At 39.9% G+C, this 7,259-nt stretch overlaps 3 non-coding genes across 3 annotated transcripts; 2 read left to right on the plus strand and 1 right to left on the minus strand.

The window, feature by feature from the left end:
* Window positions 1-520: 520 nt before the first annotated feature.
* Window positions 521-602, plus strand: trnal-cag (transfer RNA leucine (anticodon CAG)). Its single transcript has one exon. It is a non-coding gene; the product is annotated as a tRNA-Leu (tRNA).
* Window positions 603-898: 296 nt separating this feature from the next.
* Window positions 899-972, plus strand: trnai-aau (transfer RNA isoleucine (anticodon AAU)). The gene has a single exon. It is a non-coding gene; the product is annotated as a tRNA-Ile (tRNA).
* A 170-nt stretch (window positions 973-1,142) lies between these two features.
* On the minus strand, window positions 1,143-1,224 carry trnas-uga (transfer RNA serine (anticodon UGA)). The gene has a single exon. It is a non-coding gene; the product is annotated as a tRNA-Ser (tRNA).
* Window positions 1,225-7,259: the final 6,035 nt, after the last annotated feature.

A 7,259-nucleotide genomic window follows, 5' to 3' on the forward strand; every position in this document is an offset into this window, starting at 1 on the left:
AAATGTATGTTTTGGTGATGTGATTATGTAATGATTTTTTAAGGGCTGACTCATTTTAATGTTCGAGAGATCTAGGTGTACTGGACAAATATACTGGATTTTTTCCATGTCGTAATTGTGCCGCCTGTGATAATGCGTTTGAAACTAGAGATAATGTGAGATAATGTCTGTTACTGGCGGATAGTTTACAAATGTACTCAATTATGTTACAACTTTTGTGTCTACGATACATATCTGTAACATTTATGTAATGCCTGTGTGGTTTTTTCATGAAGTTAATTTGCTAACAGACTGTTCTGATTTGTTTCTAACCGTGAAGCGATCGCTCTGTTTGCCGTATATTTTCTGTCTGTAAGAGGAGTGTCCTTGTGATCCCATATAGAATGCGACGAAAAAGGTCGCCCTCCTTAATATAAACAGATAAAGAATAAGTTCACGCACACACCAGGTGATTTACTGTAGCGTCAGACATTGGAGGTTCAGCAGTGTACTGCAGTGTTGTGCAAAGTCGTCGGTGTAAGTCAGGATGGCCGAGCGGTCTAAGGCGCTGCGTTCAGGTCGCAGTCTCACTGGAGGCGTTGGTTCGAATCCCACTTCTGACAAATCTGTTTGTTTATTTATTTCTTAAAACGTCCATCGAATGCTTGGTAATTTGATTTGTTTTTCTTGTTAGTATTCAAATCACAAGTTCGTTAAATGAGAGAAAGTCACCGCAAGCCTGCACCTCACCACATCCTTCACACTGTTAAACTGCCTCATTATGACGAGGCCTCTAATTATGCCTTTCCAATACTTTGAATGTGTTATTGTTCAGTTTAACATGAGAACATCTTGGTAGAACACATAATGTCCGCAGGACTTATTTTCCTCGGGTTCTAGTATCAAGTTTTGAGTGTGTGGCCGGTTAGCTCAGTTGGTTAGAGCGTGGTGCTAATAACGCCAAGGTTGCGGGTTCAATCCCCGTACGGGCCATGGCTTTTCTTCTTTAAAGAAACCACAGCATTTGTAATGGTGCCAAAATGAACAATCTTTAACAAAATGAACCGAAGCGATATGAAGTACAACCAGTAATATTTCAGACTTCCTGTGCTTTAAACATGCATTAACAATGAACACATACAATCAATTAAAAACAAAGCTTACGTAGTCGGCAGGATTCGAACCTGCGCGGGGAAACCCCAATGGATTTCAAGTCCATCGCCTTAACCACTCGGCCACGACTACATGCTCGCATGGTTAGTTGTGAAAATATCCAAAAGAAATAAACGGCTCCCGCAGTAATGCTGTAGATGGCAGTATAGGCTAACTAATGAACCCAAGTCAAATGCCTTTGTTGAAACTCTGTCAGATTTGTACAAGGCAAGCACACATGGGAAAAGTAAATACAATATACTTTCTGTTAACGTTCATAATAATGAATACATCTTTATTTCAAAATACGTAGCTATTTAATCCTAACAGAAACAATAGGCTTCCCAGCCATCAGCTTGGAAGCAGAATGGAGATCAAATCGGACGAATAACGAGTGCAAAATGGAATGTGGAAATCAATGTAAAGGCAGTTTAAATAAGAGCAGCTGCAATACATTAAATAGAGTTATATTTAAGAGCAAGCAGTAACTGCAGTAGAGTATTTAATTATGGATGGACCAAACTTGCAGGTCGCCACTGTCACATTTTCCAGGAAATCACGGCTAATACTGAGAAAGAAAACAGATGAGAACCTAACAGAAAACTAGTGAAAAACACTGCACTGATTAACTGAACGGGTCAAATGTAGCCTACTGAATTGCTGAATTGTTGGGGGGGAGTGGAGCATCCAGCTGAGGCGCTTCATCTGAAATGCAGGGTGTGTTCTATAGCCTGGAGATCGCTGGTTCCAATCCAGACTATGCCATCGCCGACAGGAACACCGAGGGGGCGGCGCACAATAAGCCGAATGCCACCCGGGTTGGGAGGGCTTAGGTCAGCTTGGTAATCCTTGTCTCAACAAGCTCCAGCAACTCCTGTGGCGACCGTTCGCCTGCGAGTTGTGGGCGGAACTGCGTTTCCTCCAACACCGCTACAGCCAGGTGCGGCTGGCTTTGCTTTTGCAGTGTGACAAGAGGAGGGTGGCTGACGGCGTTTGTTTCAGAGGATGCGCATGATGAGTCTTCGTTCTCCCGAGTCGATACGGGAAGTTGCAGCAGCGCCATAAAAAAACAATTGGATATTCCAAATTGGGAGATTTTTTTAAAATATTACAACAAAAAAATAAATAGTTAAGCTTCAAAAAATCTATTTTTGACTGAGCGAGTTAAGTGTGTACGGTATCCTGACAACACAACACGTTGAAAACACAGAAAAGACGCTGAGAAAAAAAAAGTTTCCTATTTCCTGTTTAATTAAGAAAATACAATAAAAAAGATTATTCTCTTACTTGTCTTCCTGCCATATCCCCTCTTTTTTGGTCAAATATTGAATATATTCGTATTCAAATTCAAACGACTGTTCTTTGTTCCCATGATACATCAGTGATGGGCTGGGTTTTAGCGATCGCGATAATTTCTGATATTTTACAGTGGCTGGACTTTATAATAATAAAAAAATGAAAAAGGGTAACGAGCGACAAATGCATTAATTTCTGTCGATTTGTTCTATTTTAATGGGTTATAATTTTACAAATTTAAAAGACATTCATTAAGAAAAGATAAAACTAATTTAATAACCTTTAAGAATTATGTTTTTATTGACAGAAATATATTTGATGTATGTGTGTTTCGCATGAAATCAAATAAAGTCCCATTGCATTTTGCTTGAAAAGAGGAAACACAAAAGGTGTTTTTTTAGTTTTTTTTTTTTTTAAATAAAGCATTTATTCAACATGTTTTTTTTTTTACAAAAATACATAAAAATACAACACAATACAACACAGAATGTTTTTTTTTTGTTAAAAGAATGACAATAGTTAAAATATTTTTTCGTTTTTTTTTTCTGTTTGTTGTTGGGCTGCCATCTTGGTAAGAGCTTGTCAATTGTCGCATGTGAACACATTCCCTACCAAAATGTCCAGTACAGTACAGTACCGTGCTGTTAGATTAGACTGGACTGTATTGAATTAGCTGGCTCTCATATCTCCAGTACAGTACAGTGCTGTTAGATTAGACTGGACTGTATTGAATTAGCTGGCTCTCAGATCCCCAGTACAGTACAGTGCTGTTAGACTAGACTGGACTGTATTGAATTAGCTGGCTCTCAGATCCCCAGTACAGTACCGTGCTGTTAGATTAGACTGGACTGTATTGAATTAGCTGGCTCTCAGATCCCCAGTACAGTACCGTGCTGTTAGATTAGACTGGACTGTATTGAATTAGCTGGCTCCCAGATCCCCAGTACAGTACAGTGCTGTTGGATTAGACTGGACTGTATTGAATTAGCTGGCTCTCAGATCCCCAGTACAGTACAGTGCTGTTAGATTAGACTGGACTGTATTGAATTAGCTGGCTCTCATATCTCCAGTACAGTACAGTGCTGTTTTTAAAATCCATAAAATGTTGTAAATCTTAAATTCCTGAGAAATAACACTTATGAAAATGAATGAACGAAATAAACAAATAAATACATAAATGAAAAAATCAATACACAACTTTATAAACAAATTCCTAAAATTACACAAATTCAGTCAATCCAACACCTTTTTAAAAAAAAAAGTACAAAGTAACACGGAACAGTCCATTATAGTTAGTATAGGGGGTGATTGGTCTAAGGCTATTGTGCATATTATTATTATTATTATTATTATTATTATTATTATTATTATTATTATTATTACAATATTATTACTAGTCCAAACTCCCTCACCCCTCTCTTTGACTGCACCTAAATGGACCAGTCCCTTCAAAAAAAAAATAGTCATTTTGCACTTAAATTAAATAAAATACACGCAATTCCAAACTAAAAAGAAAACAGTTTCAAATTGTAACATCTGAAACACATTTTGTATATATATATATATATATATATATATATATATATATATATATATATATATATATATATATATATATCATCTTTAAACATCTTAAAACAGTTGCAGAATATTTTGTAGGGATTTTCGTATCAATTAAGAAAGTCAAAGAGAGAGAGAGACATAAAACTGGGAAAGAAATGGCAAAAGACTTTAAAAGAAGTGTAATTTGTAATTCATTATGAACAGAGCTGCACAGAGCAGGTCTATAGGAAACTCAACACTGCAGAGCTGCACAGAGCAGGTCTATAGGAAACTCATCACTGCAGAGCTGCACAGAGCAGGTCTATAGGAAACTCAACACTGCAGAGCTGCACAGAGCAGGTCTATAGGAAACTCAACACTGCAGAGCTGCACAGAGCAGGTCTATAGGAAACTCAACACTGCAGAGCTGCACAGAGCAGGTCTATAGAAAATAACACTGCAGAGCTGCACAGAGCAGGTCTATAGGAAACTCATCACTGCAGAGCTGCACAGAGCAGGTCTATAGGAAACTCAACACTGCAGAGCTGCACAGAGCAGGTCTATAGGAAACTCAACACTGCAGAGCTGCACAGAGCAGGTCTATAGGAAACTCAACACTGCAGAGCTGCACAGAGCAGGTCTATAGACAATAACACTGCAGAGCTGCACAGAGCAGGTCTATAGGAAACTCAACACTGCAGAGCTGCACACAGCTGGTCTATAGGAACCAACACTGCAGAGCTGCACAGAGCAGGTCTATAGGAAACTCAACACTGCAGAGCTGCACAGAGCAGGTCTATAGGAAACTCAACACTGCAGAGCTGCACAGAGCAGGTCTATATTAAACTCAACACTGCAGAGCTGCACAGAGCAGGTCTATAGAAAATAACACTGCAGAGCTGCACAGAGCAGGTCTATAGGAAACTCAACACTGCAGAGCTGCACAGAGCAGGTCTATTGGAAACTCAACACTGCAGAGCTGCACAGAGTAGGTCTATAGGAAACTCAAGACGGCAGAGCTGCACAGAGCAGGTCTATAGGAAACTCAACACTGCAGAGCTGCACACAGCTGTTCTATAGGAACCAACACTGCAGAGCTGCACAGAGCAGGTCTATAGGAAACTGAACACTGCAGAGCTGCACAGAGCAGGTCTATAGAAAACAACACTGCAGAGCTGCACAGAGCAGGTCTGTAGGAAACTCAACACTGCAGAGCTGTACAGAACAGGTTAAAAGGAAAGAGAGATCAACACTGCAGAGCTGTACAGAGCAAGTCTATAGGAAAGACACCATTTCATTTTTTTATATAACTTTTTAGATTAGTTCCTTTTAAAACAGTGCTTTCCCTGGGTCTCTCTCAAACACTTTCAATGAGACTCCCTATCGCACAGCAGTTTCAATGAGACTCCCTATTGCACAGCAGTTTCAATAAGACTCCCTATTGCACAGCAGTTTCAATGAGACTCCCTATTGCACAGCAGTTTAAATAAGACTCCCTATTGCACAGCAGTTTCAATAAGACTCCCTATTGCACAGCAGTTTCAATAAGACTCCCTATCGCACAGCAGTTTCAATAAGACTGCCTATCGCACAGCAGTTTCAGTAAGACTCCCTATTGCACAGCAGTATCAATAAGACTCCCTATCGCACAGCAGTTTCAATAAGACTCCCTATCACACAACAGTTTCAATGAGACTCCCTATTGCACAGCAGTTTCAATGAGACTCCCTATTGCACAGCAGTTTAAATAAGACTCCCTATTGCACTGCAGTTTCAATGAGACTCATCCTATTTCACAGCAGTTTCAATGAGACTCAATATTGCACAGCAGTTTCAATGAGACTCCCTATTGCACAGCAGTTTCAATAAGACTCCCTATTGCACAGCAGTTTCAATAAGACTCCCTATTGCACAGTAGTTTCAATGAGACTCATCCTATTTCACAGAAGTTTCAATGAGACTCCCTATTGCACAGCAGTTTCAATGAGACTCCCTATCGCACAGCAGTTTCAGTAAGACTCCCTATCACACAGCAGTTTCAATGAGACTCCCTATCACACAGCAGTTTTAATAAGTCTCATTATCGCACAGCAGTTTAAATAAGACTCCCTATTGCACAGCAGTTTCAATGAGACTTATCCTATTTCACAGCAGTTTCAATGACTCCCTATCACACAGCAGTTTCAATGAGACTCCCTATTGCACAGCAGTTTCAATAAGACTCCCTATCGCACAGCAGTTTCAATGAGACTCCCTATCACACAGCAGTTTCAATGAGACTCCCTATTGCACAGCAGTTTCAATGAGACTCCCTATCACACAGCAGCTTCAATGAGACTCCCTATTGCACAGCAGTTTCAATAAGACTCCCTATTGCACAGCAGTTTCAATAAGACTCCCTATCACACAACAGTTTCAATGAGACTCCCTATTGCACAGCAGTTTCAATGAGACTCCCTATCGCACAGCAGTTTCAATAAGACTCCCTATCGCACAGCAGTTTCAATAAGACTCCCTATTGCACAGCAGTTTCAGTAAGACTCCCTATCACACAGCAGTTTCAATGAGACTCCCTATGGCACAGCAGTTTCAATAAGACTCCCTATCACACAGAAGTTTCAATGAGACTCCCTATGGCACAGCAGTTTCAATAGGACTCATTATCGCACAGCAGTTTTAATAAGACTCATTACACTATGTAACACAATTTTTGTTCCTGGGTAGTAAGTGTTATTTCCTAATTGCTTATGCCTCAGAAGTATAGAAAATGGCTATTATTCCCCACAAACTTTGCTTTTGTGACCAGGACAGTGATATTTTGAAATTTACCTATTTCCAATGAGAACGGGCGAATTTGTATCTTTTCGTTCACATAAAGTCAGAAAAAAACAACATATGAATCCAAATTAACATGTATTAATACTAAAGTAATACAAAAATGACTACAAAAGATTTAGAAATGAGTAGTTTTTCGAGATTTACGATTATACTGTAAATCACTTTCACGAATCAGCCCCCAAATGTAGTCTCCCATCATGTTCTCGTTATACTGTCCTTGGTAGCGGCGTTCAAAGTCCAGTATATCCTGGTGGAAGCGCTCGCCTTGCTCCTCCGAGTACACTCCCATGTTCTCCTTGAATTTATCAAGATGAGCCTCAAGGATATGGACTTTGAGGGACATCCTACAGCCCATTGTGCCGTAGTTCTTCACCAGAGTCTCAACCAGCTCCACATAGTTTTCGGCCTTGTGATTGCCCAGGAAGCCCCGAACCACTGCGACAAAGCTGTTC

The sequence above is a fragment of the Acipenser ruthenus genome, chromosome 35 (genome assembly GCF_902713425.1).
Source record: "Acipenser ruthenus chromosome 35, fAciRut3.2 maternal haplotype, whole genome shotgun sequence".
Taxonomy (NCBI): domain Eukaryota; kingdom Metazoa; phylum Chordata; class Actinopteri; order Acipenseriformes; family Acipenseridae; genus Acipenser; species Acipenser ruthenus.